An 18,206-nucleotide genomic window follows, 5' to 3' on the forward strand; every position below is an offset into this window, starting at 1 on the left:
CAAGGATGGGGCCTTGAGATCCCCAATGGAGTCTGGTAGGCGATAGGTCTTTGCATCGAGGTGGTGATAAAGGGTTTCTTGCACCAGAAATTTGCCTCCAAGCCACCGAGGCTGAACACCATCCTCAGGTGACCCTATCACTGACAGACACCACATACTTTACACCAAAGAGCCTGGAAGGGCCTTACGATAAAAAAGCACGCGTTCTAGAATTCGCAGACATCTTCCCGCACGGTCCTGACATCCTGAACTAGCCCTGGGGTTTCCCTGTCACCAACAGTCTGGAATGAATCAGAGCATCCGTCCAAGCCTCTGACGAAAGCAAAGGCATCGTTCGTCTCTGTGGGAGACGCGTATCCCACGTTACACGCCCGTGCGTGGAGTCACGAGCCCATGCGTCGTACCCACGATCGTGAGAACTCAAAAGGCAGAGAATTCTGACAGCGGATCCTTCTGCAAGCTAGACATGCGTAGACAATGTCTAATCATCAGCGCCTAATTTTCTGCCGGGATTTTACGTATCCATTACTTCCGGCAGCCCAGATACACAGCAAAGATGCCTGAGAGATGCCACACACTTGAAAACGTCTCATGGAAGCCAGCGTGGAGAGCCGTGCAGTGTCCCCGGGGATTCATAAAACAACTGAAGAGCATTTCAGGTGTTTACTTGAAGCCATACCAATAACCATAAAATTGGGCATAAATCAAATTTTATAAATCATATCATTTAAATGCATGAAGGAAGTTGGCTCCAGGGGCATCCAATTGCCTATCGTTATGCAAAGTCAATAAAAACACCCTAATTTAGCTTGGTTACAGAACACAGGGGATGTAATGAATGAAGACCTGGGCTTGGCACTGGAATGTACCGATCATGAACCTGAAACATGCAGCAAGCAATACTGTTTGATCTGCCAAACACTGGGCCTGTCCCAAAAGTCTCGCCTCCTAGGCACGCGGGACAGGGAATCTGGGTTTTCACGGACCTTCCTCATGAAAACAAAGTGTATATGGGAGGAGAGAGTATTAAAGCTTCCCCTGGAATGGAATAAAGACCCAAAAAACAAAACATTGCCCATGGTCTGAGCTGGATCCTGAAAGCTTGCATAAAAAGAGGCGAGTGAGGACCTCAGGGCCCAGCTGGCTCCTCCCAGACTTAATCTAATGAACTGTGTTAAGGCACTGAGGTTTGCAGCCGTAGACGGACGGAAGGGGGAAAGGTGTCCTGCATTGTGCAGCTAGCAGGGAAGGATAAAGCATATGTAAGTTAAAGTTTTAAAGACAATGAAAGACAAGGACCAAAATGAGGCTCCTTGTTCTCTGCTACTCCACAGGGAGCTGTCCTGCCTCCTCCAAGGGGAACGGAGAACCAGGACGGCTGGGTTTGATTCCAGAGTTGGCCGTGTTTCCAGACCAGGGGATGTCAGCTCTCCTTACCCAACATCAGGGACGCACACGTGGCCGGGACGCACACGTGGAGGATCTCAGAAACTTTCAGCTGCAACACAGAACATGACTGTGATCGAAGCAGATGAACTCTAACTTAGGGAGTTCACATCAGCAAGGATCTGAATGCTAAGACAAGCAGGCTTCCCGCAGAAGGACGCGTGTGCGGCGTGCACTTCCCGCCACACCACTGACTCTGTCCTCCTGCTCACACTGTGCGAGCGAACCACCGCCAAAGCCCTCCTCTCCTCACTCCCACTTCTCCACCCTTCCAAAGGCAACCGGGCTTCTTCCCTGCAGGAATGAGGGCAAACACTGCAGTGATGCAAAGGGAATGCTGGCCTTGTCCTCAATCTCCAGTCATTTTGGGGGACGTTTCTGCGAGCTCTCCACAGGGCTGGAGAAGCGATGCAAGAGTGGAAGCCGGTCTAGAACGGTCTCAGGAAGCTCTGCTTTTTTGCACTGAACCCCTACAGCCTGGGGCGCATGGGTGGCTGGTTGGGGTCTCCTTTCAGCTCAGGTCATGATCCCAGGGTCCTGGGATCAAGCCCCACATGGAGCCCCACACGGAGCCCCAGGTCTGGGCTCCTTGCTTTTCCCTCTACCTGCCACTCCCCCTCCCTGTGCACACGCTCGCATGCTCTCTCTCTCTCTCAAATAAATAAAAGAAAGTCTTTTAAAGAAAAAAAGAAAAGAAAAACTACTTAGAAGGGAAAATTCTACCTCTCTTCCCCAGCTGTCCCAAGGTCCTATGGAGTTCGACTCTGCACTTGTCCACGACTTGAGAATTTTTCCATTTATTTTCACCTATACACTAGTGTGGGAATGTCTTTCAGGGAGGAGAAGAAAAAAGAAACTGATGTGTATGAAAATCAAGTACCTTTTAATTAAACTGAAATTTCAGAAACGCAACACTTTTCAAAACTGTAATGGTCAAGTCACAGGATGAGGAGCAACACTCTACCCCAACCCAGAGCACTGAATATTTTCACTTTCCCATTTAAATACAGAGATTTAGCCTCCTCTAAAGGCTCTGCTCCCCCATGACCACCCGAAATAAATGCAAAGAGAAAATGCTCCAGTCTTCCTGCACTGCAAATCAAGTTCAAAGTAAACAAATAAATAAATAACCAACCCTGTTTATACGATGCCCTAGAACCACTCCAAAAACTTGATCTCCTTATCAATAAAATATAGATAGCAGCACTCACCTGTAAAGATTAAGCAAGCTAACACATTTTAAATGTTCAGTGCAGTGTCTCACGCGGACTAAATAATCAATATACAATAATTACAGTTTCAAGACAAGGCAGGACTAGGATTCACATCCTACTCTGTCTCTTGTCCTAACTTGCTGCCAAGTTACTCAGGCTCTCTAAGGCCTCAGTCTCTTCTGTAAAATGGGGTAATATTCCCATAAAATAGAGGATACATATATACAAAGCAGTAAGTACTAGGGCTGGAGAATAGTTCATGCTCAAATAAGTAATTATTTTTAACACCATCTTCAGGAAATCGCTAGTTCATAATCTTATTAATTCCACAATGCTTTCATTGTTAATCTTTACCTACAAGATCAAAGTGTCCAGTTTTTTATATGAGCATTTATTTAAATTATGTTTAAAAAGAGACTTGGAGGAAACTTATACTTGGAATTACAGATTCTCGTATTATGGCTTAAAGTGATGCGATTTATACGTCAGTTTTAACTGAAATGGAAAAACAAATTTGCTAAATTTAGGAGAAAGCAAACATGGTACAGCTTAGTAACTTTTTATAAGGCTTTTGTTGGGGGTGCCTGGTTTCTCAGTCAGTAAAGCGTGGGACCCTTGATCTCAGGGTCGTAAGTCTGAGCTCCAGGTTGGGCATAGAGATTACTTAAAAATATTAAATAATAATAATAATAATAAAATATTTTTTTCCTCATCCAATAAAACTTTGGGGGAGGGAATCACAGGATAAAAATCTGCCCCATCTTCCCCTGTCCCACCAGCACCAGAACGGCCTCCTATTAGCCGTACTCTACAGATATCACCATATGCGTTCACAAGCACTGTATCAACCCAATGTGCCATTTCCCTTAAAAGAAAATCAAAAAGAATGAAACAGAAAAGCACAATGGATTCTTTGCTTAATCACTGTCAATGACCTCTATCTTCTCACAAGGACAGAAACCTTAGAGACAAAAGAAATAAAACTTTCTGATTAGCGAATGTCATCCTATCAAAACACAAGGGACCTAACGATCAGTATACGGTGAAACATAATCATTTGTTTATTATGTTATGTTGGTCATCATACAGTACATCGTTAGTTTTTGATGCAGTGTTCCGTGATATTAAAATTCATTAGGGGCTGACCAGACGGGATCGGAGCACTACTGATAAGATCCTTCGGAACCTTGTTCAGTGACCTTCTATGGATCCTGTAAGATCCCCTGTTCGACTGCAAGCTCTAACCCAAATACCTTCCCTTATTTACAATATACAGTCCTGTCTCGTTTACACGGACTTCAACACGGCCAACTCTCGTTTTAGCCAACAAGATCACGTCTCTGGAGTTGTCCGGGACCTGTCTAGTCTCACAGAGAGAGGTAGTGTCGCTGGCTTACACACAGGTTTGATCTCTAGGTCCACTGACATATGATTTTTTTTTTTTTAATAAAGTACACTGTTGTAAATCTATTTTCTCCTCCTTAGGATCTTAAGAACTATTTTTTCTCTAGCTTACTTTAATGTAAGGATACAGTGTATAATAGAAGTATAAAATATGTATTAATCAACCGTTCACAGTATTGGTAAGGCGTCTGGTCAACGGCAGGCTATTAGTAGTTATGCTTTCAGAAGTCAAGTGATGTGAGGATCTTCCACTGGGGGTTGGGGAGAGCTGTTGCCCCTCACCCCTACACTGTTGAAGGGTCGACGGTACTAACAGCCCAACTTAAAGAGCAGGAATGGGGACACCTGGGGGGCTCAGTTGGTTAAGCGTCTGCCTTCAGCTCAGGTCATGATCCCCAGGTCCCGGGATCAAGTTCTGCACTGGGCTCCTTACTCAGTGGGAAGCCTGTTTCTCCCTCTGCCTGCTGCTCCCCTGGTTGTGCTCACTCGTACTCTCTCCCCGACAAATAAATAAATAACCTTTTTTAAAAATAAAATTAAATAAATAAAGGGCAGGAATGGTAAATGCAACATCAGACCTAGTTCTTTTACTCCCTAGGCTACCAGGAGGCCACAGTCATCTACCCACACGGTCAATACTAGTGGAAGGAGGTCCCAGCACTCACCCTGTCTGCAGTGGCGGGGTACGGAGGGTTATGTGGAACAGTCCCTTTCAGTCTTAGGAATTCCTAAAGCATCCTCGAATCAGGTACTTCTTCATGACTTCTGCTCAAAACCACAATGCCCTCGCCCAGCCCACGATACTATCAAGATCATATATGAAGCCAGGGGCACCCGGGGGGCTCAGGTGCTTGAGCACCAAACTCTTGGTATTGGCTCAGGTCATGATGTCAGGGTCCTGGGATCAAATGCTGCTTAGCATGGCATCTGCTTGAAATTCTCTCTCCCTCTCCTTCTGCCCCTCCTACTCATACTCTCTTTCTCTCTCTAAAATAAATAAATAAACCTTTAAAAAAAAAGTTAACGGATTATATATGAAGGCTACATTTGTGTGTGTGTCCATCTCTACACCTCCCCTTTTCCAGGGCATGAGTGAAACCCAGCCCCACGTGCAGCCTCTTTCCCTCAATAGTGTCAGCCCTGGACCCCTGCAGAGGGAACCAGAACCCACCAAATGTCTTCCTGAGCCACAGTCACAAGGCCCATCGTGCTTTCACTGTACTTTACAGGCAGGGGTCTGAAAGATGAATTGTTTGAGCATGCCTACAAAGATGTGTTGAACCACTGGTCTTTTCCCCAGAAGCATGGAGAAGCATGCTTTTCAACAAAAGCATGGAGATCGGAGTGAGACTCCAGTCCGATGCACATAAGGAAGCTGCAGCTCAGAAAAATGTTCTAAGTGGTCCAAGGCCACACAGCTAGATAGAAATATCTCCAAAGGAGAACCCAGACCTCCTGATTCTGTCCTCTCCTCTGCCACAAAATCCGGTGGTTAGATCCTGAATGCCCAGGTTGGTTTGTTATGACAAGCAAAATTTCCCTAATTTTTTCTCCATATTTGTAAAACAGGGACAATACGTTTGTACTGGGGCAATGCAGATGTAAAAACAATTAGAAAAAAAAAAAAACATAACATGTGCCTTGAACTACATATCCTGATTTCATTTTGGTACAAGAACTTTTTACAAGCTCTTCTTTCCAACCACTGTACTGTTAGATGAACTCCGAAAGTTCCACTAGTGAAATAACTATCAGAAAAGGTCCAAACCTAGAACCCTAGAACTGGAGGTCATTCAGATCCCCACAGTACACCATTTTGTACGAATTATTTAAAAGGAGGAGGACATCAAAGAGAAGGGAGAGGAGAAGAACTCTTACTCTGATACCCTGACAGAACCTTTCCACTCTAGTACAGGCCCTCCAGAGCGTGACTTCCATTTCAAGGGTTTTGCCCCCCCAAAAGCACCCTGTACCAAGGAAATGGAACCCTCATCCGCTTACTGCTCAGAGCAATGCTTCCAACACAGGCGTGGTGAGTCCTTCGTGGGCACCAGTTCTCAGAGAAAAGTGAACTATGTCATCTCGGCCAGAGCAGGCAGAAATGGGATTTGAGAAACATCCCCTGCTCCCCGGACAGCCACGGGAAGATCTTAGGACAAAAGAGGAATAGAAAGGCTAATTCTAAGATCACTCAGGCTCTTCTCCCTCTTCCGGAACCTATTCTGCTTTGTTTGTTTTTAAGCAAGAATCATGAACCTCTGTATTGATACCAAGCAAAGTTTAAAAAAAAAAAAAAAAAGAAACAGAAAGAAAACAAAAAAACTAACCATGGTTTCTGCTAGAAAACACTAAGAGGAAAAGCTCTCTCAGATCAATGACTCCCATCATTAGTGAAATTCAGGTCCCAGCAGGGTGGCCTGTTGGAGGTTCAAGGTGCTGGAAGCCTGATGGGAAATAACACACTTCTTGGCCTGGCAGCTCTCAGCCCGCATTTCTAGAAAAACACACATCAAAACAGGGTCGCTGGGTGCACGCTTCTCTAGACTGGGGGCGCTGAATCAATCGCCCTGCCACGGGGCAGTGGTTTACACCGCCGGGAGAATGGGTCCTTCGCACAGTGAAAACTTTGGTGGGGGAGTGGAGGGTTTCTGGCGTGCGTGGGTGTGCCCCTCCCCCCCCCTCCCAGGCAGGCGGCATGGTCCCAGCTCCCAGCTAAGATAAGGATCTGAGCCGATTATTTATGGAAGGGCGGAAGCAGCGTGTGCGTGCCAATTTAATGCTTACTAGGGGGAAAGTAGCAATCTCCTATCGCAAAGAAGCGCCTGGCCAATTCCTTCTGGCCACCAAGGCCTCTCCCCTCCCCGCCTTTGTACCCGCTCAACCTCTCTCCCCACCCCCAGCGGCCTCCCCAGAATGCGGTGACCAATTTAAGCCGGTTTTCGCGTTTTCTCCGACCTGGTGAAACCTGGATCCGCTGGCTTGGTGTAGACCCTCGAATCGGTCTCCCAGGTCCCTCGGCGTCGGTGGGAGGGCGGAGGGGTGAAGTAAAGTGGATCCGCCGATGGAGGCGGATTCAGGCAGGGTCTGCCCTGGTCGAAAGCGGTGGCCCACCCGTGGGCTCCGATCCGCAGCGGCCGCGCCGCTGGAGCCGACAAAACGCGGTGCGGGGCGGATGCTCTCCGGAGCCGGGACTGCGCGCGAGGCTGGAAGCCCCAAACCCTCCCACGCGCCCGCGGGGTCCGGGAACTCAGAGGAGGGGGCGCTGGGGTGAGGAGTGCTGACTACTGCACTGCAAGGGGAACGCGCATCCCTAGGACCAGCGCCGGGCGCCCTCTCTTCCCGGAATCCCACCCAACTCTAGAAACCCAAAGATCCCGAAAATTCCGAAAGCGAAACTGCAGGCGGGTCTCCAGAAGTTTGGGGACGGTCTCCCAGGCTTCCCGGCGCCGGCTCTGCACTCCGGACACCACCGATGCCGTCAAGGCCGAGCGCCCCTGACCCTGGCGTTCGCTGCGCACCGCCACCTTCCGCGTCCCCGGGGCACCTCCCTCGGTTTTTTTACGCGGAAAGGGCCCCGGCCCCAAGCCGCAGCCCCGGTTCCGGGGCGGTGGTCGGCCGGGCTCCTGCCGCGTCTCGGTTCCGCCCCCGACCCCCCCCCCCCCCCAAATACACACACCTCCCGTCCCTTCCTACAGGAAAGGGAAACTTGGACCCTGCGAGAATCCTGAGGAATGTTCTTTGTAATCGGTTGTATATTCGCTTCCACGGCACAGCTCGGTGCAAAATCGCGGGTTTCGGGGCGTTAGAGTGAATTGTGCGCTTGTCAGCGGCGACGTCAGGAGGACGAGGGGAGGGGTTCCCGGCTGAAACTGCAGTTTAACACAGAGCCATTTTAGGCTGGTTTCCACTCCAGCGAAGCCCACGGGAGAGCTGTCCCTGGAGGACCCGCTGCCAGCGCACGCTGCCAGGGCCGGGGACGCACCGCGCGCTCCGCCCGGGGGGCCAAGTCGGTCCCGGCCACAGTGTCGCGATCTCTCAGCCCCGCCGCCCAGGTGGGAAGGAAAATCTGACGCGGGGTCTCCAATCCTAGGGTCGCCTCCCCTGCACCCCCACCCGCGGGACACTGCGAGAGACAGGCCTCTCGGGCAGCGCGGCGTCCCCTTAAGTGGAGAGGACAAGCTGACCCTACGGATCTCCCCTCTAGGCCCCAGCAAATGCCCGGAGACCCCGTTACTGCGCTAACTACAGACCTAGCCAACACACTATGTTTAACCCTGAGATTGAAACACCTCTCGCGCACTGGGCCGAGGCGCCATCAGGTTCGCCGGCCCCGATAAGGTCCCTAGGACCTGCCCTCTCCAGGGCCGGGGCGGGGGCGCACAGCCGCCGTACAGCCCCCTGTCCCCTGGGTCCCTCCCGCGCGACCTCCGCTCGGCGGCAGCTGCGTCCTGGCCACTGGCGACCCCTGTTGGAGATCCCCGTTCCTAGCTTAGGAAGCTCGGGTTTGCTTGCTTCCCCTCGGACTTCCCCCTCCAGGCCCCGACTTTGCCCCCAAACTCCAGTCGCAGACCCTCCGGGCCCCAGAAGCCGGTCTTTCCCGGACACCCCTGAAACCCCCATGCCACGGCGGCGCCCCTCGCCTACCACGGCCGGAGGACGCCGCACTCAGATCCAGCCTTCTCCAGCAGGACCTAAGCAAGGGCCACTTTCTTCCGAGAACACTTCTCCCATGCCCCACCCTCCCTAGAGCTCAACTCCAAAAGCAACTCCTGGCTTCCACCCTACCCACTTGGCCGCCGAGGCCCGCACGCCCACACCTCTCGGCCGCGCTGCTCTCAGGGTCCCCACGCCTCTGGCGCGAGGCCCCCACTACCAAGCGCGGCGTGCCCCCAGCACACCCAACCCCGCGGGCGCCTGCAGCCCGACCGCACCCAACACCCCGACACTTAGTCCTTTACTCGGGGCTTCCCCCCGCACAGAAGCCAGCATACAGGGAGGGCTCCTCTCGAGAACGCCGCAATAAATCATTGCCTCTGCCCTCATGTATTCTGCACCACGTGTCAGCAGTTTGTCACGTCAAATCGGGTTACTCTGGCTCCAAGACGCACACACACATTCGGGGCGTTTGTCTCTGACACCCCCCAACTGCACACGCCGGGATGCACACCGATCCAAAAGCACACGCAGCAGTTGTGTTCGGCTGCCCCAGTCTGGGCCAGCGGCACCCCTTTTCCCCTTGGCAATGGACTGGACACGCAGACTCCAAACACGGAAAAAACTAGGGCAGCTCCTTCTGTCTCCTTTTTCCCACTTAATTCGCTAAAACAGCTCCCGGAGCAGCCAAAGAGAGTCGAAACTAAGGCACCGCAACTCCGGTGGGGTTTTTTCCCACCTCAAAACCTTTATTTTCAGTTTTTAAAAGCCACCTTAGCCCGCCATATTGGAACGGACACGGTTTCCAAACACTCCTTCCCCGCAGTTGCGGCGCTTCCAAGAAAACGCAAGTCTGGCTCGGGCTCTGGACGTGCGTCCGGCCCCCGCGAACCCTCCGCTCCCCACCCCCTCCCCGGGCTCCCCCCGCCCCGCTTCTGCTCCTCCCGCCGCCCAGGGCCAAAATCAATAAATACATCTAAGAGGTTCCTACAGTTGTTTTCTTTCTTTCCTTTTTTTTTTCTTTTTTTTTTTTTTTGGAGGATTTTTACCAACACACACACACACACACGTTTAAAAATAAAACTCCAAAGCTAGATCGGATGAGCAATTTTGAAAGGAGGTCACATGAGAGTAGACAACAGGAAAGCCCCAAGTGACAGGATATTACTTTAAAGAGGAAAAAAAGAAGAAGAACAACAACAAAAAGACCATCGGTGCCGGAGCACGCTCCGAAAACTCCTCCTGACAATCTCTTCTCGGCTGCACAGGCACCTATTTCCAAGGGGGCGACTCCGAGTGCGTAACCGGTTTTCAACACGCTTGGTGGCCGGTCTCCAGTCCTCACCCTACCGTTTTCCCCCTCCCCGCCCCCAACACAGACACCAAAAAAAAAAAAAAAAAAAAAAAAAAAGAAGAAGAAGAAAGAAGAAGAAGAAAGAGACCCCGACGAGGGAAGCGACCGCGGAACGCGGGGTGGCCAGGACGGCGGCGTCGCCGAAATGAGGAAGGTGGGCGGCGGGAGGGGCCAGCCCGCACCCGGGGAGGAGGACACTTGGCAAGTCCGCACGGCCGCCCGCGAGGCCGGGTTCTCCAAAGCCGAGGGGCGAAGCGGCTGGAAGGGGACGGGCGGGGGCAGCGAGAATGACAACCCGGAGCGCGGAGCGGAGTTTGGGGCTGTGCTCCGGCGCGGCCGCTCTGCCCTCCCGCCGCGCTCTCCCGCCGCACCCCTCCTGCAGCCTCCCACGGCCGCGCGGGCCCGAGCGCCCGTCTTCCCCGAGGCTGGGGGGCAAGCAGCTGCCCGGCGCGGGCACTCGCCCTGCGGGCCGGAGGTCTGCTCGCCCCGCGGGCCGGGCGCGGGGACAGCGGCCGGCGCGGCGTCCTACCTGGTGAACTTCGTGCTCCCCTGGGCGGGGACCCAGGCCCCGGGCGCCGCCGGGGTGGGGGGGGTGGGGGGTGGGAGGGGGGCGCCGGCCTCGCTCGCCCGCTCGCGCCGCCTCGCCCCGGCTCGCGCCGCCTCGCTCGCGGCCCGCCCGCCGCCTCCCTCGCGCGCCCGCTCGGGTCCTCCGCCTCCCGCTAGAGCCTCATTCCAATATGGCATCCTCGCTGTGCGCATGCCCGGCACTCTTTTTTAAGATGATTATTTCGTGTGTGCAGCGAACTCCGGCAACGACCTTCTCCCGCGCTCGCCGAACGGCTCCAGCCCCTGAGCCTGCGGGGCGCTCGCGACGCCCTCCGCGGCCCCGCCGCGACTCCCCAGCGCCTGGGCACACCCCCACCCCCAAACACACACACACACACACACACACACACACACACACACACACACGGGCACACTCACTCGGGCACACACACACGGGCACACCTCCCGCTCACACGCCCCCCCTCCCCGCCCCGCTCCCCGCCCTCCTCCCCTTCGGCTCCCTCCGTACACAATCTGCAGAAAGTTCACGGCAGGGGTGTCTCCGCACACCCATCTGCAGGGGAATCTGGGCAAACTGCGCATATCTCCCCGGACACTGTGCTCTGGATCTGCAGTCCCCGCTGGACGAAGTGCCCGAACTTGCGCTTTATCCGCCGGGGGCTGCTTTGCAGCGGAGAGAAATTCAATCCTCGCCGCCGCCTCGGCCCCGCCCGCTGCGCCCCCCCACCCCCCCCCCCAAACCCCGGCAATTAAATGGAACCTTTTCTATGGAGATTCGGACTTTCCCTGGTCCCCTAGGGAAGGCGGGAGAGGACCGAGGGGAGAGGTTTTTCTGGGAAAGGTGCCTCTAGGGGGAGGAAATTAAGTTGGGGCTGCTCGGGCGAGCTTGCAGCTGCGATCTGCATTGCCCTGGCAGGACGCAGGTAACGAGGGTCGCCACGGCGTCTCCTGGGGCGGTGCCCGGGCCTGGGCGCCCGAAGAGGGCACCTGGCCGTGGCCGGCTATTGTAGGGTGGGGAAAAAACTCCCTCCCGGGGGCGGGGGGGGGGGGGGGACGTGGCCCTCGGCGACTGTTGGAGCGAAAGGGAGGCCGCGCAGCCGGGTGCAGGGCAGGGTTACCCGCCGGCGTGCTTGGGCACGCTGGCACCTTGCCCGGGGAGTGGGGGTGGGGTGAGGCCGAGAGGACTTTCCGGGGCCTAAGGCGCAATGGCTAGGCAGAGAATGCGCGGAACGTCCCCAGGTCGGAAAAGCTGGCGACGCCCGAGTGAGAAAGACCGGTGGTGGGCCCCTCCGTACGGAGGCGCGGGGAGATGATGGTCGGGGGCAGCAATTGATTTCCCAGGAAACTAGCGACACGGACACGTTTGGTCAGGGGGGTTGAACTATAGCCACAAGGTGTAAAATTCCCCCCGAGTCTCTCAATTTTGTGTCCATCTCTTTCCTACGAACCCCCTCTTGCCGTACCCCCACTCTAGTTCAGGGGGTCGGAAGGATAGCCGGGTCCCGAGCCTCCTGCGCTCTAGCAACTGCACCCACCTTCCCCGGCCCTGCCACCCTAAGTGCATCCTCCAAGGCCCGGGCAGCTCCGGCAAGGGCCGTCCCCAAGGATAGGCGGGCGCTCCGAAGGGCCAGGGACAGTGCGGGGACCTGGGATAGAGTCCAGAGATCAGAGTCCGACCGCGCGCGGGATCCGCGGGGTCCTGAGTTGGTGGGTCCTCTGCCCGACAGCGGGGCCCGAGCTTGTCGGGAAGATCCGCAGGAGGGACATGCTGAGAAATGGCTCTTGCCAAGCCACGAGGTAGGGGGTGTCCCTCCAGTGAAGAGGTCCCTGGAGCTCGGAGATGCCCGGCGGGCGTTGGCCCCAGGGAGGCCCCGCGCACGTCCAGTATGGGGAAATGGGATTTCCTTGCACCTCGGAGAGCGCTCTCAGAGGTGACCTCTTCCGTCCGTCACACCTCTTTGAGGTGCCACCTGAGACCCAGGGAGGTTAGACGACGCACACAGTTCAAACTCCATCCCGAGTCTGCGTCCTCTCCAGCTTTCCGGTCCCCTCCTCTTGGGAACACCAAGCTGGAACCCCTAGCTCCTGCACGGCAGGTCTCTGAAGGCAGAGCGTCCTCCATCGGACCGCACCCGGTCCCTGCACATCAACCCTTTCACCCGCATCCCCGAACTGCCTCCCTCGGTGCGGTAAAGCAGCTCCACATTGAGTCAGAGGGACGCACCGAGGCTCGGAGGAATCCAGAATGTGGCCTCCGGACAATCCCCGGGCTCTACTCGCAGGTGTCCTTCACCCAGGTCACCTCGCTCCTTCAACACAGTTTGGACGGGAGGGAAGGCGCGAAGGAAACCGGGGACCATCCCATGCCAAGAGGATTTGCACCGCTGGAGACGCAACCCCTGCGCTTTTCTCCTGGACGGGGTCACCAGGCACTGCCAACGCCGAGAGCGCGGCGGCAGGAGGGCCCCGAATGCCTATCCCCTCCTCCAACTAGCCCGGCTCCCAGCCCAAGCGCTGCGGTACCCCGGCTACTGACCCCCCCCCCCGGGGGGGGGGGGCGGCCACGCCCCTCGCCTCAGGGACCCGCGGCCTTGCCAAATCCCGGGAAAGCCACAGAGGACCGCTCCCTACGCAGGACTTCCGGACCGCCCCTGTGCACGGGGGAGAAGCCTGTTCCCTCTCTAAGAGCTGTGGCGACGTGAGCTGCCGCCAGACTGCGACTTCAGGCTTGTTTACCAGGTTGAAGTCATTATCATGCTCGAAACGTTAGTTTATCTTAAAAAAAAAAAAAAAAAAAAGCAAATGCAAAATAACGTCTAATCCCTAACTGGATGACCTTATCTTACCGTTCCTCTAGAGTACTGGACTCTCTATGTTTTGTAACTTAGCAATTGTGACTACAAACAGAGTGCAGGAGGTCCATTTGGGGTACCTATCCTGATGAAAGAAACAGTCATGAAAGCCACAATGCGCAGTGGCTATCACATTGTTAGCACAAAGACTCTCAGCGCGGTCTACAGTGGAATTTCTCCAAGTCCTACTTTGGCATTGCTTTTTCCACGTGACTTCTGGAAGGGGCTCTGGCTTTCCATTTTGCTTCCTGCCTCCATTCTCCTGTATCCAAGGACGCCAATGAGGCCAATGAAAATTGGCTGTAAGACCCCATGAGCAGTTAAAGTGGCCCCTTCATCCCCCTCCAAAACCTTCCAACTTCCATTTTTATTTCAAAGCCAGACACTTTGGGGATATGGGTATCCAGATGTAGAAACCACCCTAAATCAGTTAAAGATGAAGGTTGAAAAAAAATCCAGCAGAGTTAACCAAGGATAAAACCTGGTAAAAATCATGAATGTTTCCAAGTCATGATCCTCTCCAACTCAGAGAAATTTAACCATGTAAATCTCATGACTAACCACACAAAATTTCTCTATATATTATTAACACTTTCTGAAAATCTTGGCAAAAAAACTTCTGATCACACGGATTGGCAATCACTGTTATTTCATTCCTAAGCAATGGCTAAACCATGAATTACGTGACTTCTAAAATCCACACACATCCCAGTTACGCTTCCTAAGGACTTTGGAATTTTTTCCTATGGATGAGGCTTAAATTATACAAAATGTTAAAATTATGTTTGTTAATTGGAAAATATATAGATGTTATTCCCATTTGCTTGATGATACAGCACAAATTAGGAATAAAAAATAACAGTTGAGGAGTTTCTCATATACAGTGGGTTCCTAAAGTATTACTCCACAAAAATTATTGCTGAAGAGCTAAAAATTATATGCATGTTTTTTAACTTTATCTATGTACACTATCTTGTGATTACTTAAATCTTGCTTCAGTCTTCCCACCAAGAAAAATATTGGTCCATTTGCTCATAATTATTTCGTGATTAAGTTATCATTTCCTACTGAGAAAAGGAAATGCCCTAGGAGCCCCTGGATGGCTCAGCTGGTTAAATGATTGCCTTGGTTTCCACTCAGGTTGGGATCTCAGGGTCATGGGATCGAGCCCTGCTTTGGGGTCATCACGGAGTCTGCTTTGGATTCTCTCTCTCCCTCTGCTCCTCCCATTCATGCTCTCTCACTCAAATAATTGAATAAGTCTTCTAAAAAAGAATAAAGAAAAGCAAATGCCCCAAAGAAGTCGACCATTATGCTCTCTTAATATAGCAAATCTCTAAAGAAATAATAAATATACTATCTTAACACAAAAACAGGAGAGGGGAAAAGTCTCTGTCCTAGGCTAATAAGATGGTATTTTTTCATCACCTTCCTACAGTCACTGTAACTAAAGACACTCCCTCCCTATGTTTTCACCCTTTTCCCTGATCCCCAGTTGAAGCACTGATTTCCAGTATCAGGACTCCGAGGACCACATCACTGCTCCAGCAGGAGTTTCCTGTGTGACCTATCTCAGTCAAGTGACCTCTCTGAGCCATTCTTTTCTCCTGCACAAAGTACAGGATTGGACTAGATGTTCTGCAAGGTCCTTTCGAACTCTCAAGAGAGCTTGCCGTTCGACCCCAGGCCAAAGCCACAAATTGCATAATATTCAAACACCATCTCCGTCCATTTGAAGTGGCCAACGTGTAAATTCTGGGGTCACAAAGAGGAAAACAAAAGGAAGAAAACACACGGAGAAAGGGAGAAAGGGCCTTCTCTGCCTGACGACCCTGAAGGAAAAGTATCGTTGGGTCATCTTTCTGCCTCACTGAGATGACCGTTGTGCTTTCTCTTTGCTCCATGGGTTTTGGGGTTGGTTTTTCTTTTTTTTTTTTTTTTTTTTTTTTTTTTTTTGGTTTTTGGTTTTTCTTTTGTTTTGTTTTGTTTTGTTTTGTTTTGTTTTGTTTTTTGGCTGCCCATGGTAGTCAGGTCAGTGTAGCCATGAGAATCCTTCTGGAAAAAGCTGGCTGATGGAGATCACCGTTTAAATGGATGAAGTTCACTAAATGCTCACAGTGACGGATAGGGGCCCACAGACATATCAGCTATCAGAGCACTTTCTAGAAACTTCAGAAACCCACTATTGCTTCTTATATAATTTAAAGGAATTTCGGGCTTCCCTGGCAAAAGATGGAAAAAGCAAAATACAATATACAGGGGGTATTAAAAATGGCATGATATCTGAACTTCCCTGTGACATTTATTTAAAGAGCAGAGACGGTTTCCTTGTGAATGACCCCATTCTGACTGATGGCTTCTTTCTCTGCAGAATACAATGAACCCCCAGACAAAAGTCACACCCAACCTCTGAGGCTCCTTGTAACGGTGGGGCCCGGTATCATAGGCTTCCTCAGGAATCTGATTTTTTATTAGGTAGAACGTTCTCCATCCTTCAGGCTTGTTTCCAGCCATTTCCGGGAGCGAAGAAAGAGAGGTAAGGAGAGAGCTGCGGACAGGGCCTGACTCAGCTACTGGTCTTTTTTTATTCCTCTACCGCAGGAGAAAGGAAAGAAGGAATTTATTTAGTACCTACTTTGTGCCAGACACTGTTCTCAGTGTTTTTACAGACCTGATAGCATTTAATGTGCTCTAGTCTTGAAATGGTTTTCAAGTATGTATTAAACATATATTCCTTCACATCCAAAGCTAGATTACGGTCCACTGTCACTTGAACGCATCTGAACATCACTTTTTTCGTGGTGCCGGAGTTGCCTGGAATCATTTACATTCTATTGGAGCAGGGATATTTGTTGACCAAAACACACACAGACATGCACCTATGTGCACACACACATACACATACACACCCAAAAAACAGCCCAAGTCAGGGATGTGGTTTATGACCCTGGAACAGTTTTGCTTCTGGATATTAACTGACTTGAATGAGACTGAATTCAACACTGTGTAAAAGTATAAAGAGTCCCTCTGGACTTATCACACGGTATAGACTAAACAAATTAAAATAGGCAGCCAAAATCCCACATCAAACTGTGGGTTCCTGTATAAGCAAGCAGACGGTTTTTATATGCACTGCCGTAATCAATAAATATCCCGCTGTCATATACGGAGAAGACGTGCCAGTGTTCAGATGCTGTCAATCCAACTTTACTGTAGCTTCAAAATCCCCGACCTATTTGTTTTCACTGTATAAGTCACTTCAGATCATCTCACTACAGAATAAATAATTATGATCATGATCAAAGAAGTAAGTGAGTAGACCTATAAAGACTTGATTTGCAGTGCCATCTACTGGAAACAAATAATGACTTGCTTTCAGATTTTATGCATATATATTTTTAAATTTATTTTATATTTATTATATATAATATATATTTACTTATATATATTTATTTTGTATTTATTATATGTATGTATATATTTATTTCTTGTTGTTTTTTAAGGGAAAGAGTTTTGGGAATAACAGACATGGGTAAGAGAAAAATTGGGTTCTTACTGTGTTTGATTACATGTAATGATCTGGAAGCTCTAGTTTTAAATAAACAGAAATATATTCACATCAAACCATATATTCTTTGAAAAGCATATAAAGTACTTAGGTGTGTCTTTGAAAAACAAAATCTTTTCCATCTTTTAAAATGAGTCCTTATAACTAGATTTTTTAATAGAGCACTATACTTTTTTTCTTCTCAAATCAGTTGATGAATTCTTGGAGGTTTTCATTTTAATTTCATATTTTATGGGGGAGGGAGGCAAAGATTTCTCAAGGTTTCCTAAATCAATTCCTTGAAGAAGTAAATTTTTAAAATTAGATATGGAAGAAAAAGGACTAATGATAAATAAAAACAAACCTCTGCTCAAATTTATTTATTCAACACATATTTACTGAGTACTTGCTGCATTCCAGCCTCTGAAATACAGTGAGCTGAACAGACACTTCTTGCCCCACGATACTTCATTTTCATCACCGAGAGCTCTGTAATAAATAAATATGGAACACGGCTCATAGAGGATAGTGCAACGGAAAAGAAAAAAGCAGGGGAAGCTATAAAAATTGGCAACAAGGTTAAGCAGGGAGGACATTTGCATGGTGGGGTGGTCAGGAAGCCCTCTCCAATACCAATAATTTGAGCATGGCATGCTTGAGGCGAGTGTAGCATGTCCAGGAAGAGGGAACAGTAAGTGCAAAGGCCCTGAGATTGTCTCGGCCCCATTTCGGAGAAAGAATAAAGTTTCCTTCTGTAACAGTTATTGGGGATTTTGTTGGTTGGTTGGTTTTGTTTGTTTGTTTGTTTGTTTAAGAAAGGGAGGGGCAGAGGGAGAAAAAGAATTTCAAAAAGTTTCCACACACAACAGTGAGCTGGGCTGGGTTCAGTCTCATGACCCTGAGATGGTGACCTGAGCGGAAATCAAGAGTCTGGCACTGAACGGCCTCAGCCCCTCAGGCATTGTCGCAGTTCGATGATATTCAACAACAAAAGCATAAACTGTCAGTTAACCTGTAGCGTCTAAGTGAAGCCAAGTCTTCCACATGACAACCCACAATAAAACGAGCCGTTCCAATGCTTCGGAGTCCATGCGTTACCCAAGAGCTCAAACCCGATTTTCCGGAGTTTCATTAGATTCTCCGGTTGCATGGAGCCATAAAGATCATCT

At 50.7% G+C, this 18,206-nt stretch overlaps 1 protein-coding gene across 3 annotated transcripts in view; it reads right to left on the reverse strand.

The window, feature by feature from the left end:
* Positions 1 to 10,659, reverse strand: part of SFMBT2 (Scm like with four mbt domains 2) — a 227,662-nt gene extending 217,003 nt beyond the window's left edge. The window contains exon 1 of one of the 3 annotated variants that reach the window (XM_059404050.1): positions 10,601 to 10,659. The gene's annotated coding sequence lies outside the window, so the exon portion shown is untranslated. Of the gene's footprint in view, positions 1 to 7,019; positions 7,578 to 7,740; positions 7,837 to 10,600 lie in introns of those variants that run through there. The other 2 variants (XM_059404052.1, XM_059404051.1) reach the window with 2 other exon arrangements.
* Between the last annotated feature and the right edge of the window lie 7,547 nt (positions 10,660 to 18,206).

This window comes from Mustela nigripes, chromosome 6 (assembly GCF_022355385.1).
Source record: "Mustela nigripes isolate SB6536 chromosome 6, MUSNIG.SB6536, whole genome shotgun sequence".
In the NCBI taxonomy this organism is placed as follows: Eukaryota; Metazoa; Chordata; class Mammalia; order Carnivora; family Mustelidae; genus Mustela; species Mustela nigripes.